Source organism: Passer montanus, unplaced genomic scaffold, assembly GCF_014805655.1.
Source record: "Passer montanus isolate IOZ18808 unplaced genomic scaffold, ASM1480565v1 scaffold119, whole genome shotgun sequence".
Taxonomy (NCBI): domain Eukaryota; kingdom Metazoa; phylum Chordata; class Aves; order Passeriformes; family Passeridae; genus Passer; species Passer montanus.
The window spans coordinates 1376863-1393343 of NW_024358611.1; positions in this window are offsets into that span (position 1 = coordinate 1376863).

Consider the following 16481-nt stretch of genomic DNA (forward strand, 5'->3'; position numbering starts at 1 on the left):
TGTGAGGGGCTTGCAGAGCTCTGCTCCAATGGCTTTGGGCCTTGGACAGCATCTCTACATGTGCTGGATCACCAGTTTGATTAGCCAAGGTTTTATACTAGTATTGATCTTTTTATCCTGGTGTTGATCTCTCCAAAGGAAGAAGGGCAGGGTGCTCACAGGGAGAGGGGTTTGGAGTAAAGCAAGGCCTTGGAAGAGGGTGGATGGTGAATGGACAAGGGGGAGTGGTTTGAAACAAAACCAGGACAGATTTAGATGAAATATTAAGAATAAATTCATTCCTGTGAGGGTGGTGAGGCCCTGGCACAGATTGCCAAGAGAAGCTGAGGCTGCCCCTGGATCCCTGGAAGTGTCCAAGGCCAGGCTGGATGGGGCTTGGAGCAACCTGGGACAGTAGAAGGTGTCCCTGCCCATGACAGAGGGTGGAATGGGATGATCTTCAAGGTCCCTTCCAGCCCAACCCATCCTGTGACTCTGAAGTCCATCAGGGATTGGGGTCACAGTTACCTGCTGGTTTTAAGGCAGGGGAACACAAAAAGGACAAACAGCTCCTGGGAAGTGGAGGCTGGGAACTGTGGGAACTCCTGGATCTCTCCTGGCTGGTGAGTCAGGAGGCTGGGAACTGCTGGGCTGTCTGCTTCCCTGTGCCATCACTGTGGTCTCTGCAGCTCCTGGGGAAGATGAGTTTCTGTGGGTTTTGGGGTTGGAGCAGATGGAGGCTGGGGGTTTTTGTGCTGCCCTACAGCTTGTGCAGCCCCTGAGATAACACAGGGGTGGGTGCTGAAGGTTTTGATGTGAAAAGATTGATATTCAGCCACTATTTGTGCCAAAAATCCCAGCTGAAACAGAGGAGGTTCTAAAATATTTTCAGCAGTCATCAGGCAGTCTGATTTGGGTTAAACTTGATTTTTAGTGGGTGGGGAAAGAAAATAACTAAAGAATCCCAGAATGGTTTGGTTGGAAGGGACCTTAAAGCCCCTCTCATCACAACCTCCTGCTGTGGGCAGGGACACCTTCCACTATCCCAGGCTGCTCCAATCCTATCCAGCCTGACATTGGACACTTCCATGGATGGGGAATCCATCTGAACAAGTGTTGAATTTTTTCTTCAACCTTTTCTTGAGCCTGTTGGATTTTTCTCTTGGAAATCCCAAGTGGTTTTTTGCCCAGTGCCATTGTAGGAGTCTCTTCCATGCTGCCTATTTTTCCTCCAAGCAGTGAGAGGGGAAACAAGGAGGAGGAATTCCTGTTGCACTGGATGGAGTTTGGGATGCTGGGCTGGGCTGCTCACAGCTTCCCCTGCCCTGGAAATGTCACCACAAGCCCCTGGCATTTGTCTTTCAGAGCTGAGCTGATGATCCTCTGATATTCTCTTGAGAGGGTGCTGCTGATGCCTTTGGATGCTTTTTCTGATGCTGCAGTCAGCTCACGGAGAGTTTGCTCTTAAAGCTCCAAATCTGCTCCCTCAGGATCTTAAAATGCAGGCAGACAACCTGGGCACTGCACAGATGTAGTTACACCACTAAAAACCACAGCACAGTCACTAAAATAATGTTATTTACAGCTTGGGCAGTCGGTTGTAAACATTTACATGACCAGTTTGCACATCCCAGTTGGTACTGGTTCTGTCTGGGGGATGGTTTCAGGTTTGAAAGGTGGAGCCTATGGTCACTGTTTAAAGAAAAAAGGCTCTTTTGGCAAGTGGCTCATTAAAAGGTACAAGAGATAAAGGAAATATCTTTCCTGCTGTTCTTTCCTGATATGGAAAACTTCTGTTGGGATGTCCCAGCAAGGAATTTCCTGGGTTTGGCTTGTAGGTACATGTTGGAGCAAAATAAAACCTTTATGTCAGGAATAAAAGTTGTTCCGGAGTTCAGGTTGGTTTGGTTTTTTATTTTTTTAGTGGTTTTGTTTGTTTGGTTTTTTTTAACAGAGAACTTCTTAGCTTTTTTTGTACTGTGCTCCATTTTTTGGGGTCCTTGTGTTTTTGTTTGTTTGGTTTTTTTTTAACAGAGAACTTCTTAGCTTTTTTTGTACTGTGCTCCATTTTTTGGGGTCCAACTTGAACACTTCCAGGGGTGGGGCAGACACATCCATCAGTTTTTTTTGGTGACAAAGCAGAAATTTGTACTACAGTGGGGTAAATACAGGGCTCTGGATTCTACACTTCCCTCAGGGAATAAAACCAAAAAACCCACAAACCTTTGCCTTTCTGGGAAAAAATATTTCCTTCCAGAGATCCCTACAGGACACTTGTGCAGCACGAAGCGCATGGAGTGTCCTGGCTGTGCTGCCAGCAGTTGGCAATGCTGTCATTTCACAGTGGGGAAGGCTGTGGCAATCCTGAATTAAAATTTTGTTCTGCCCTCCCCCGCCTCTTTATCCCCCTCACTTGTGCTGCTCCAGCTGTTTGTGATTCCACGTGGCACATGGGATTGGAGAAATGTAGGGAAAAGGGACACAGCTGGGGGAGAAGAGCCCTGCAGGCTGAGTCAGCATCTGGGGTGTGAAACGTGGCATCGATGCTTGGAGAAAATGAAGTCATAGAGAGGATTTGTAAAGTGAAAATCCATGTGGAGCAGCTGGGGAGAGCCCAGAGGAGGCCACAGAGATGCTCCAAGGGCTGGAGCCTGGCTGGGAGAGCTGGGGGGGGTTCACCTGGAGAGGAGAAGGATCCAGGGAGAGCTCAGAGCCCCTTCCAGAGCCTAAAGGGGCTCCAGGAGAGCTGGAGAGAGACTTGGGACAAGGGATGGAGGGACAGGACACAGGGAATGGCTTCCCAGTCCCAGAGGGCAGGGATGGATGGGAATTTGGGAAGGAATTCTTGACTGTGAGGCTGGTGAGGCCCTGGCACAGGTTGCTGTGAGCTAAAAGCAGAAGAGAAGAGCAGAAACACCTTGATCCTTTCCCCAGTGCCACGTTTCAGGAACCCTGCACTGAGCACCTCTGGGATTGCCAGAGGGACTAAAGGCAGCTGCTCTGCAGCAGCCCCACACTGTGGGCAGAGCCTTGTCCCCTGCAGAGCAGGGAACCAAAGGGACAGCCCGTCCCTGATGTGTCTCCACGTGTCCTGAGCTCTCCAAGCACCGTGGGTGGGGAGGGTTTGCAAGTTCAGCAGGGCAGAGGAGAGACCACAAAACCCCCATGTGTGGGAGGGGGTGGCAGGGAGATCAAGCCCCAGGCTGCTGCAGAAAGCTTTGAAGGAGCAGCACTTCTGGATGTGGATCCATGGCCAGGGAGAGAAAGAAGGCAGTGCTGGAGAGTGGGGAGAGTGACAGGAACACTCTTGGAGCCCCTGGAGCGGTGGCACCATGCTGCCTCTGAGAGGAAGGATGATGGAATGTCTCCTGCTTTCTTCCCTTTGGTTTGTGTTTCCAATATTCCCCCATTAGCCTGTTTATGAACCTCAGGCTGGCTTTTCATGTTTGCAGTCCTTTGGACATGGATTTATATTTTAAAAATACCCCAGATCAGGCAAAATACCCAAAATCAGGCAACAAACTAACCCACAAAACCTTGAAATCCAGATAACACCAAAAATATAAAACATACAAACTTCTCAGTACCTTGTGACCCTCCCTCTCTCCCTGGAGCATTTTTGGAGGCATCTGTTGATATGGAGATTCTGTCAGCAAGATTGGAAAAGGCTGCCCAAGGAAGCAGTGGAATTATTCCCCTTGGAAGTATTCCAAAGAGGTGTGGATGTGACATCTGGGGACATGGTTTAGTGGTGGATTTGGCAGTGCTGGGGAATGGTTGGACGTGATGATCTTAAAGGGCTTTTCCAATTTAAATAATCTGAGGACACACACAAGTGAGGACTGGCATAGAATCACAGAATGGCTTGGGCAGGAAAGGACAATAAAGCCCATCTGATGGCACTCCCTGCTATGGACAGGAACACCTCCCACTATCCCAGGCTGCTCCAAGCCCTGTCCAACCTGACCTAGTGAGCTGCAAGTCAGTGCTGCCCACAGAGAAGGACACCCAAGGTGTCATTGCTGCCCACAGGGGGTTCATCAGGTGAGAGGGTTGCCCTCAGCTGTTGTTGGAATGGAGCTGTCCAGATGCCATCATCCCACTGGGGTGGACTTTCCTCCCCTTTTGGATTTTCAGCCTTCCCACGTTGATGTTTTTCCTCTTGTCCCCTTGAGCTGCTGCTTATCACATCCTGACAATCCAGCCTCTGCCCTCAGTTTTACCTTTCTTATCTCACAGGGCTCTGTGCTCTTTCTCACAGGCTGGCAGCCTCCTGGCTCAGGGAGGAGGCTTTTCCAGCTGGGCTGTGTCTGGGAGGCCTTGGGTTGCAGCTGAACCTGGAGGATCAGGCAGTTCAGGGCCAGCTTTGCTGGATGTTCCATTTTGCTGATTTTGTGCCAGTTTAGTGCTGCAGGTGCTTGGCTCAGTGCTGGAGGAAGGAACTGGTTTATGGAATCACTCCTGCTTCCCTGTCAGTCTGGGGGCTCTGCCGTCCTGGAGTGATCTGAGAGAAGCTTTACTTTGTGTCCAGGGAAGGGAATGGAGCTGGGAGAGGGGCTGGAGCACCAGGAGCAGCTGAGGGAGCTGGGAAAGGGGCTCAGCCTGCAGAAAAGGAGGCTCAGGGGGGACCTTGTGGCTCTGCACAGCTCCCTGACAGGAGGGGACAGCCAGGGGGAATTGGGCTGTGCTCCCAGGGAACAGGGACAGGAAGAGAGGGAACAGCCTCAAGCTGTGCCAAGGGAGAGTCAGGTTGGACATCAGGAGGAATTTCTCCATGGAAAGGGTGGTCAGGAATTGGAGGGTGCTGCCCAGGGAAGTTTGGAGTCCCCACCGCTGGAGGTGTCCAAGGAATGACTGGATGTGGCACCCAGTGCTCTGGGCTGGTGACAAGGTGGGGATGGGCTACAGGTTGGACTCGATGATCCTGGATGTCTTTTCCAGCCTAGATAAATCTGTGATTTACATTGAGTCCAGTGATCAGATACAGTGAAACCACCAGTGCTCCATGCACTCCCCTTCATGAGCAGAAAAATCCCTTTTGTTCAACTGCTCATCTGTGTCAGGACTCTGGGAACAACAGGATCTTCTCTCCTTCCCTCTGCAGAATTCCAATGAGCTCTCTTTGCCCTCCCTGCAAGGCTGGATCCACAGTGCCCTCGTGAGAGCAGCCATGGAGCCCTGCTGGAAGCCCTGAATTTCCTTCCGTTTGGTGCAGCATCCTCAGCCTGGAGCAGGAATTGCTGAGGTCACACAGTGGTTCAGGTCTAAGGTACACAGGCATGGAATCACAGGATGGGTAAGGTGTGAAAGGACCACAGAAATCATTTCACTGTGGGAAATCCTTCCCTGTGAGGGTGGGGAGGCCCTGGCACAGGGTGCCCAGAGAAGCTTTGGGTTCTCCCTGGAAGTGTCCAAGGCCAGGCTGGCAGGGCTTGGAGCTACCTGGGATAGTGGAAGTTGTCCCTGCCCATGGCAGGGAGTGGAATGAGATGATCTCTAAGGTCTCTTCCAACCCAAATCCTTCCATGGTTCCATGCAGTCCAACCTGGCTGCTGGTGGCTTTGAGATACCACAGAGGATTCAGTGACCCTTTAATTTGACCCTTTTTTGGAAGCTCCTGCTCAGTCTGTAGCAGGTGGATCAATTCTGCTGACGCTCCCACATCTTGGCCTCCCCAGGGACTTTAAATGCATTTTTTTTCCAGGCTCTGCAGTGGAACAAGAGAGTTCTTTGTGTTTCTTTTCCTCCTGAAGCTTTCCCTCTTTTCAGGAGAGACATCTGCTCTGGTCAATGGTACTTACAGGCCTTTCAAACTCAATTAGAGAGCTGGGAGCTGTGAGTGCTCAGCTTCCCCAGCCAGCAAAAGATTTTCCCCTCTGCAGCTCCTGTAACACCATGCTTTTCCAAGATTTTTTTAATAACTGGTCATTTGTTAGTGTCTGGGATGTTTGGAAATGACAGCCATTCCTGCTTTGTTTGCTCTCTGAACAGTTTCATTCAGCAGTTTTTAAGAGGGAGAAAAATAAAACTAAAAAAAAAAAAAATCAGTCTGCCCCAACAAATAGAAACTTATGGTTGGTTTTGGTTTTTGTGGGGGTTTTTTTGGTTGTTTTTTTTTTTTTTTGTTTGGTTGGTTTTGGATTTTGTTTGGGTTTTTTGTTTGTTTGGTTGGTTTTGGATTTTGTTTGGGTTTTTTTGGTTTGGTTTTTTTTTGGGTTTTTGTTTTAGGCATGACTACGAAACCATTCCTGCATTTGAAGTGGTGAAACCTGAGTGTGGAGGTGCATCTCAGAGCACAGGGGTTTTTGTAGGGTCTCCTCATGCCCAGCCAGGCAGGAGGGATGGGATTAATCCCTGTCAGATGTGGTTGGCTCTGCCTCTGATCTCAGGGCTGTGTGTGCACAGCAGAGTTGGATTTTGCTTAGCAGAGCTCTGGGAAAGGTTTTCCCCTCTCAGGAAATTGCTTTAATGTTCATCTTTGTCCTGAATGAAAATGATGACCTAAATATATCTATTTTTTGGTATGACTTTTTTTTTTTTTTTTTCTTGATTTAGCTAAGCTCCTCTGAGTGTTCCCTGTGCCTTTAACAAAAGCATTTTAATATTTCAGGATTCCTTTTTGGGCTGCTGAGCTAAAGGTTCCAGCTCACTGAGCTGTGTGCTCACAGGGGCCTGGGATACTTTACATATCACATTTTCATGCTCTGGGCTCCTTCTCAAGAGCTTCCAGGGGACACTGAGCTGAGCTGGCTCCATGCAGGCGTGTGAGGAGGACCAGGCTGATCAGAGCAAAGGCACCTCCATGCTTGGTCTCCAGCATCCCTAATCTGTGGATATTAAAGCAGAAAATGAAGGGAATGGGACCAGAGCAGCCTGGTCTTGTGGGAGGTGTCCCTGCCCATGGTGGTGGAACAAGGTGAGCTTTAAGGTCCTTCCTAAGCCAAACCATTCCAGGATTCCAGGGATTTCCCAGACTCCAGCCATTTCTGATTTTGATTTAAGACAGAATTATTTAGGCAAAACCCCCTTTTTGTCCCCAAGGACAATTTTTTCTTTGCTGAGCTTGCTCTTTTTGCAGATGGAAAATTCCCAGCCTGTGTGAGTTGGCAAGCTCTGGTTTTCAGCTAAAACAGATGCTGATATATGTTTATATCCTGCTCCTCCAACAAAAACTGTGAATATATCAGGAGCTAAAGGCAGGAGGCATTTCCCTTCCCCATTCCAACAGTGTTGCCAGTGGGAGGTGGGTGAAAAAATGTCAATTACAGTTCAGTCTGCAGTAATATGATAGCAAAATCTAATAAAATATAATTCCAGCTCTCTCACCTGTCCTACAGGGCATTTCCCCATAAATTCAGGAAGAATTTTTTCATGGAAAGGGTTGTTAAGCATTGGAAGGAGCTGCCCAGGGAGGTGGTGGAGGCCTCATCTATAGAGGTGCCCAAGGAATGACTGAAGGGGGCCCTCAGTGCTCTGGGCTGGTGACAAGGTGGGGATTGGTCACAGGTTGGACTCAGTGGTCTCAGAGGCTTTTCCCAACCTTAATGATTCTATGAAATAAAGAAAGATCCAGAAAAGTTGACCTCCAGCACCCACTACCTGAGAAATGTCGTGCAAGAAGGAGAAACAACCTGCTTTCATTTCAAGCAGAGGACGCTTCTAGAGCAAAGTCTGTAGCCTCATCACTCTAAATTACAGTGATTATCTAATAACACTGGCTGGAAAATTGAATTCACCAAAGCCTTTGCCTCCCCCTGGCTTGTAACATGATGCTTTATTCCCTCCAGCAAAGGCAAGGAATTCTTAAGCTGGTTTTTCAGTCCTGCTGTGGCTGCTCTGCTCCTGCACAGCTGTGAGAGGCTGGGGAGGCTGTGGGAAAGGTGCTGCCTGTTCCTGGAAGCATCCAGAATGCTCCCAGCACTTGATAAATGACTTTACAGCTGTGGTAGCGGCTCTGTTTTGCAGAGGTGCCAGTTTAGATTTCATTTTAAATGCATCTCAACTTCTCTGCCCCAAAGTCTTCCCCTGAGGTCTTCTGCCAAAAGCCAGCTTTATATCAGAGTGGCTTTTTGAGATTAATTGAAAAAAGTACTTCAGGGATGAGAGGTTTAGGCCTGTGAGACTTTGCAGATTTCATGGAATGTATGGATACATTTTTAGCAAACTTTTCTCAGGTTGGGTCATTACATTCTTCAAGCCCAAGCCGGTGTTTCCCCAGATCATCAGGATTTACAGACTTCCCCTTCCTGAAGGGGGTCCCAAGAAGGCTGGAGAGGGATTTTCACAAGGACATGGAGTGATAGGACAAGGGGGAATGGCCTTAAAATGAAAGAAGAGAGACTTAGACGAGATATTGAGAGAAAATATCTTGGCTGTGAGGCCCTGGTAGAGGTTTCTCAGAGAAGCTGTGGCTGCCCCTGAATCCCTGGAAATGTCCAAGGCCAGGTTGGACAGGGCTTGGAGCAACCTGGGATAGTGGAAGGTGTCCCTGGCCATGGCAGGGGGTGGAACTGGATGAGTTTTAAGGTTTCTCCAAACACAAATCATTCTGTGATTTCCCACTGAGCAGTTGTGTCTCTATTCCCACGTTCCACAGGGACTGAGCCCCTGACAGGGAAGTTTATGTAACATTATCAGATGAAACTTGAGTCCTCTTCATAAACTATTTATTCTCCAAAGTCTCATTAATGAATGTGCTTAGTAAAGAGAATTGGGAAAGGGATTTTTCACTGGTCAAAGGGTTTTTCTTCTCTGTCTTGTTTTGTGCAGAAAATGGCCCTGATGATCATCACCCCCATTTCCCAGTTAACTCCTTTATAAGTTTCAAGGCTGTTTTAAGGCTGTTTTATGAGTTTCAAGTGTTTCAAGGCTGATTCCTGGTCTCCTACAGGTTTCCATCTCCTGGACAGATGGAGGTGAATCACAGACTATCCCACAAGGATCCCTGAAGCCCAATTCCAAAGGAGGGTGGTGATCTTCCACTGTTCTTTGTGGTGTGAGATTTGGTGTAAGGCTTTGTCTGTGTTTTTAAACAGCTTGGTTTTCACAGAGTACATTCCTTAACCCTTATTTTGCAACATCTGCTCACCTCAGAGCCCTGAATGAGCTTGTTTCCACACGGGTTTGTGTTGTTCAGAAGGACACAGACCTTTGGGAAAGCAGGAAAGGATTTACTGGGCAGGAAAGGCTTACAGTGAGAAAACTCTCTCCTCTTGGCCTGAGAGTGTTTGATGTGCTGCTCCTACTTAGTCTGGTAATTCATCCTCGTCATTAGCTGCAGTAATTATGCATCTTCTTTCCACAGCTTGCTTGAAATGAATCCCTGTGTGGAAACTTGTGCTGTTGGGGCCAGTAAGGAAGGAGGAAAAATGGATTCTGTTTACACTCCATGCCCCATTAGTGAATCCAGCTCTGCAATAGCAGCTGCCGAGGGTTTATAACATTTCCTTCTGCCTTTGTTTCTGCCTGTGGTTACTCATGTTTGTTTCAGGGTGAATGGTGTTGGCTTTTTATGACCAAGCTGTGAAGGACAGAAAGATTCCTTGGGTTGTTTCTACTCAGAGACTTCCATGTGGTTTTCCCAATGTGCTACAGGAGCAAGGCTGGAAAACTGGGAAATCATCACAGACTGGTTTGGGTTGGAAAGACCTTAAAGCTCACCCAGTTCCAGCCCCTGCCATGGGCAGGGACACCTTCCAGGTTGCTCAGAGCCCCATCCAACCTGGCATTGTCAGCAAAAGAGAATTGAAAGTAATTTTAAATTACAGAACTGCCCCTTGTGAGCTCCCTGTATCCACTCCAAGGTATGAAATTCCTGCTTAAGGGCAAGTGACAACTGCTATGTTTTCTTTAGCAGCATCAGGGCCTCTCTCCAGGCAGATGTTCATGAGGAGTAAGACCCAGGGCCTGATTTTATTCCTCAAAAATCCCTCCTTTCTGTCACTGGTCTCAAATCATTGTTATGTTTGTGATGCACCCTTCATCCATTCTGTTTGCTGAGATGGAAGGCTGCGAGGCAGTGGATGAACAGGTAATACAGGAAATTCTTCAGGGAACAAAGGGAGCTGTTTTCTTCCCCAAAATAACAATGTCACTGTCTGGGCTCTAGGAATTCCTCCTGGCCCCAGCACTGCAGGCTGGGGCTTCTTGAGGATTGTTCATCTCAGACTTGTATCCCTGACCTTTTTGCACATTCCCAGGATAAATCACTCATTATTTTATGACTTTACTGGAGAGGCAGCAAGCAAAGGGGAGAGATTCAGGTGCTGAATCTGAAGAGGAGAGGTTTGTGAGCCTCTCTCTCTGCCCTCAGACAGGATCCACTGAACACACATCTCTGCTGATGGCTCTTACCTAACCTGCTCTTAAATCTCTCAGCAACACAAATTCTCCCTCCCCAAGGGATCTTTTCCAGGACTTCCTAAAGCTAAAGGTTTTCCTAAGGACTAATCTGGCTACTACTGGAGCACCTGCCTTCAAGATGGATTTATTTGGAGGTTTTTCTTGTTGTGATGATGGTGCTTTGTGCTGTAAGATTGGCCCCTTGTCCTCCTCAGCCACTTCTGCCCTTCACAGGTCTGTCTTCTTCCCCTTTTCCCTTTTTTTTTTTTTTTTTTCTTCTCTGTGGGCTGTCCTTAATTGTGTTTCATCTGTCTTTAACACCTGGATGTGCACTGGTCTCATTGACATGGTGGGGATTGGTCACAGGTTGGACTCAGTGATCTTGAAGGTCTTTTCCAACCTCAATGATTCTGTGAGTGTAAAAAAATCACCATGAGGGTGGAAATTAAAATTGTGGACATAGAGGAAACCAGATCCTTTATCTGCCATCAGTGCATGAGCAGTATTGGGGTCTCCTGAGGGAAGAGACTTGCAGGATTGCTGCCCTGTGGTCACAGAAAAAAAAAGTGTTAATTTAAGAAAGCAGCAGCACAGAAGAATCTGGGGGACACTGAGGGTTTGATCCTGGTCCATTATGGTGCAAAATGCCATGAGGTCCCTTTGCACAGGAGATGTGGCTGCAGCCACTGCTGTCCCCAAGCTGTGAGCACCCAGTAGGAGTTAACCCTGCTGAGAGGCTCCTTTCAGGCAGGGATCTCACACCCAGGGTGCAACAGCCAGGTGGAAGATGCCACAAGCAAAGACTTCTCTCCTTCCCAGCCTACCTGGAGGGGGAACACCTATGTTTTCCCTTTGCAGGAGCTCACAGGGAGGGGAATGAGGACAGGAGAATGTGTTGGAAAACAAGGCATCTGTGGCTCACACAGGGCTTTCACACCTTATTAAAAAAAAAAAAAAAACAAGGCAAATCTAATTGAACCAAAGATCATCAAGTGTGTTGTTTTAATTAAAGTGAATGACTTTTAAATAAAGTCTTTCCTTTTTTCCTTCTCCAAGCAGGCAGCAATGCAGTGTGACACATGTTTGGGTGCAAAAGCGACGCTTTCACTCACAGAGGGAAGATGAGCCCTGACTGTGATCAGTGTGAGGTTGTCCTGTGCTGCCAACACGATGTGACACCTCCCTGTGCCCGGGCACAGCCCGTGTCACATCTGCTGGGCATGACAAGCGTCAGGGTCAAAGCAGTTCAGCACCACAGGGAGAAGATGTTTCTTCTTTTCACATCCTGTGTGGCTGAGCTGTCACCAAGGCCCAGCTCATTGTCCCTCCTTGGTGTCTCTTTGTGGGCAAAATTCCATTTCCTTACTAATCTATCTCTGGGCAGCAGCAAAGGCTAGTGGAAAAAACATAGGAAAAGGAGCTGGTATTGATTTGTAGGCTCTCCTTGCAATGGGGAAGCTGGAGAAGGGGTTCTTCTTCAGAAACTGCAGTGACAAGACAAGGAGTAATGGGGTCAAACCCAAAGAGGAGAAATTTAGGTGAGATATATGGACAGAATTTTTCCCTGTGAGGGCCTAGCAGAGGTTGCGCAGAGAAGCTGTGGCTGCCCTTGGATTCCTGGAAGTGTCCAAGGCCAGGTTGGCAGGGCTCAGAGCAACCTGGAACAGTGGAAGGTCTCCCAACCTGTGGAAGGGGTGGAACAAGATGAGCTTTAAGGTCCCTTCCCTTTAAGATCCCTGAGCTTTAAGGTCCCTGGGCTTTAAGGCCCCTTCCCACCTAAACCATTCCATGATTCTAAGAACTGTAGTGGATCCTGCCCTTCTCAAGTGACCACAGCTCACTGGGGCTCTCTAAGTTCACCCAAGGGAGGGATCTGGTCCAGGAATTATCTGCTGCCCCCTTTCCAGTGTGGCCTGGAAGCAGTTCCTGCAGGAAACTCCAGCTGTTCTCTCGGCTTCCAGTGTCTGGCTCAGTCCAGGTGCTTCAGGGCTGTTGTGCAGCACCCACGTTCCTGGTCAGGACTGCAGCTCATCCCAGAATCCCAAGTTGGGTCAGGTTGGAAAGGACCTCTGGAGGTCATCTGGTGCCACCTCACTGCTGCAGCAGCGCCAGGATTGTGTCCAGATCATTCTGGAATATCTCCAGTGAGGAGACTCCACTCCCTCTCTGGACAATCTGTTCAGTGCTCGGTCACTACACAGGGAAAAAATTCTTCCTCGTATCCAGGTGGAACTTCCTGGGGTTCAGTTCCTGCCCATTCCTTTTCTCCTATTGCTGGGCCCCCCAGAGCAGAGCATGGTCCCTGCTCTGAGCCCTCCCTGCAAACAGAGACAGGAAGATATCCCCTCAGGAATAAATAAAGTATTAGATATTTGCCCTTTTACACAGAGGAAGGTGAAAAAGCAAAAGCTGGAAGGTGTTTTAGCTCCTGTCTTTCCCACTGTGAACAGTTTAAGACCTGCTTATGGGCAGAAATTAGGCAAGATGGAAATACCATTATCTGCAGAACACTGTGAAATTCAACAGACTTCAGAAAGATAGGCAGTATTTAAAAAAATGTGTTTAAATGCAAGCTCCACGTCAAAGGAGGAGGTTGGTTTACCTTCAGCAGCACCTTCAAACACAAAGTACTGCTCAGAGGGAGGGTAAACATGATTCAAGCACAAGTAGTCTTTAAAATAGAGGCCGATAAGCTGAACACCACATAAAAATGACTCCATTGTGTGAATAACAATCAAGTGGGTCCAGAAAACAGAAATGACCCGCACTTCACAAATATAATTACTGCACTTGGCTGCCTCATGGCTCAGTGCCCTGCTTATAATAAATGGCCTTGAAAAACAGCATTTTTATAGAGTGGCTGGTCTGCTGAGCTCCTCTGCTCCTTGCTGTGCTGAGGCAGGAATTGCTCATCACTCAGGGAACCCAGAACATAAAAGCAGCCCCAGCAAATCAGGGCAAGATCCTCCTAATCCTGCTCCTTTGTTTCCAGCAGCAGTTTTTTCCCCACAGTGCTCTCAGACTCTGGGATCTGCAGCTGAAGGACTTTCTGAACCAGACACTGTCACTGCACATCCAGGGGATTTACAGTCACTCATCGTTAGTGTTTTTCTCCTCCACAAACTCACCCATGTGCTTTAGAAACTCAGGCAGGCTTGTGCCATCCACACTGGATAATATCCCTGCTCCATCTATAATTTTGTGCCCTCTAATTACGTGTAGTTAAACTGTTACATAACAATCCCAACCTGTCTGCCAAGGGGTGGAATTCCTAAGCAGGGGGGGAAAAGAGGCTTACAAACACCTCTGTGGCAAGATAATCTTATCTCAAAGCCTTTGTTCTTCAAGATTGCTCAGGGAGTTAATGTTTGTGGTTATGAAATACAGATGTCTTTGGAATAAGGGGATAGGGGGGAAGTAATAATGTTGTTTGCTGGAGGTACAGCTCAGCAGAAAGAATCCAGAGGAGAAGGATCTGGAAGCTCTTTGTAGAAGCGCTTCTGGGAATGAGAAGACTTGTCAGGATCAGCTCAGGGAAAGGAGGATTTGATCAGCTTCTGTCTGAAGAATAGCTGGATGAAATTGAGAGATCAAATCCAACAGAGATGGAAATCCAATCAATTCCATCAAACACGGAATTCTGCTTGCCAGCAGTTTGTCACTTTGTCCTTCAGAGGACATCCCACTGCCCTTGAGGAGGACAGCAATGCACAAGCCTCCCCTGTGGGCAGCTCCTTGTGCTGTCACAAGTCACCCATTCCCTCAGCCAGAAACAGCAGGAGAACCTGAATGGTCCTTGAGGTCCCTTCCAACTCTAATAACCCCAAGATTCTATGATTCTATCCTTGATTAAGAGTGGGATTCCCATATCAAGCACTGCTTCTGAGGCTGCAAAACCCCATCACACCAGGACTCTGCTTGGAGATTTAGAAAGTGTGACGTGGGGTCAGATTTAAATCCAAATGCTTTGTACAAACTACTACAGGCCTCTAATCCCTCCTGGCTGCTCATTAAGAATTCCCTTAAGAACTTCCTGCTCCATGCAGCTTTACTGGATGTTTAAGAAATTGGGCAGCGGCTGGACTGCACCAAATGGCCCCTTTTTAGGATTCTTTGCTGGGAAATTTGCTGTCCTTGCTGTCTCCACACAGTCTTGGGATGGAAGGGACATTAAAACACATCCAATTCCAACCCTCTGCCATGGGCAGTGACACCTTCCCCTACCCCAGGTTGCTCCAAGCCATGTCCAGCCCAGCCTTGGACACTTCCAGGGATGGGGAAGTCACAGCTTTCCTGTCAGGCTGCCAGCTGGAGCTGCAGGGAGTTCAAATGAAGAATAATTCCTCAGAAAGGAAAAATGAAAAGGTAGAATTTGCAAGGAAGATGCACAGCTCCAAAACCTGAGCAGAAATAGCTCTGAAGGCCATGGTAAAATGTAGGACTGCATTTGTCACCTCACAGGTGACAAGCATTCCTGTGCTTGAGATCCAAAAATGCTGAACCTGGGTTCATAACCCACCAGACATTCAGCTTCTCTTCATTCAAGAAGAATGTGCTCATTCCAGCACTCTTGTCCTCTAGAGAATTAAGTTCCCAAACAGCATAAAAAGAAATGCATCCAATGGAGAGTGCCATCCTATTCCAGTTCAATACACCTGATATCAAGAGAATTTTCCCTTTCTAAGGCAATTTCAGTTTTCCCTTCTGGAGTCCAGCAGAATCTGGGTGTCAGCCTCACCCCAGTGGGGTCCTTGCTGTGGACATGCAGCTCCACCAACTTTATTCTCTTCATGCCCTCCTACTTAAAAGAAAAAAAAATTATTTCTAGGATGAGTTTTCTTCTCAGAACAGCTACACCCATCTCCTGCACACAATCAGCCAGCAGGCTCTGTCCTGTGGTATGATAAAGGCTGCCCAGGAGTTTGATGAGCAGCTGTGAGTGTGGGTGCTGATAGGAGGGTGGATCGTTTTCATCTCAGAACAGCTACACCCATCTCCTGCACACAATCAGCCAACAGGCTCTGTCCTGTGGTACGATAAAGGCTGCCCAGGAGTTTGATGAGCAGCTGTGAGTGTGGGTGCTGATAGGAGGGTGGATCTCCAGTTCCGGGGCACAGTGCCACAACTCAGCTGTGCAGAGAGCACAAACACGATGATTCCCACAGCCCCTGTCCCAGCAAAGAGCCTCTTGGCTGAGCAAATCTTGGTTTCTGCACCCAAAATCAACCAGGTGGTTTATTCTGTTGGGCTGAAGGCATTTAGGACTTGGCCATATGCATGAGACACTGACCTTGATGGGAAAGGGGAAAATATCTCCTTCTATTGAACTTTTAGGAAGCAGTGTAAAACCTAACAGGTCCTGCCCAGCCACTGTGACCTCAGTAAGAGCAGGAACACTGAAAAGCAGAGTCTAAGCAAGAGAGAGTGAGTTTTAGCAGTCATTCATGTAGAACAGCCATCGGAAGGATGTGAAGGCAGCACCTTTGGATGGAAATTTGAAGTGCAGAGGTGATTTTTAGCAACAAAAAGATCATTTGGGTACTACATCCCTCTCAGATGTCTGGGCAGTCAAGCAGCTGGTGGAACAGCCTAGGAGAGAGAATTGTACAGGTGTGATGGAAAGCAGATGAAGGGAGCATCTCCCTGAGGAGGAAAGGCTGAGGGAGCTGGGGCTGTTCAGCCTGGAGAGGAGACACAGCTGAGAGGGGCCCTCAGCCCTGGGTGTCCCTGTGTGCAGGGAGGGCTCCGAGCAGGGCCCAGGCTCTGCTCCAGGGCCCAGCAATGGCACCAGAGGAACGGGCAGGGACTGATCCCAGTGAGTTCCACCTGGACATGAGGAAGAACTTTCCTGTGCAGTGACCGAGCACTGAACAGATTGTCCAAAGAGGGTCTGGAGTCTCCTCACTGGAGATATTCCAGAACTGTCTGGACACAACCCTGTGCTCTGGCATGACCCTTCCTGAGCAGGGAGGTTGTACCAGATGACCTCCAGTGGTCCTTTCCAACCTGACCCATCCTGAGACTCTGGGAATTAGCGACTCTGGGATTTGGGATTCTGTGACCAGTGCTGTGTTGTGCAGCGGCTCGGCCGGTGAATGCTGACCAACAGGAGAGCTGGAGAGAGATTTGGGACAAGAGCATGGAGTGGAAGGGAGAGGGGG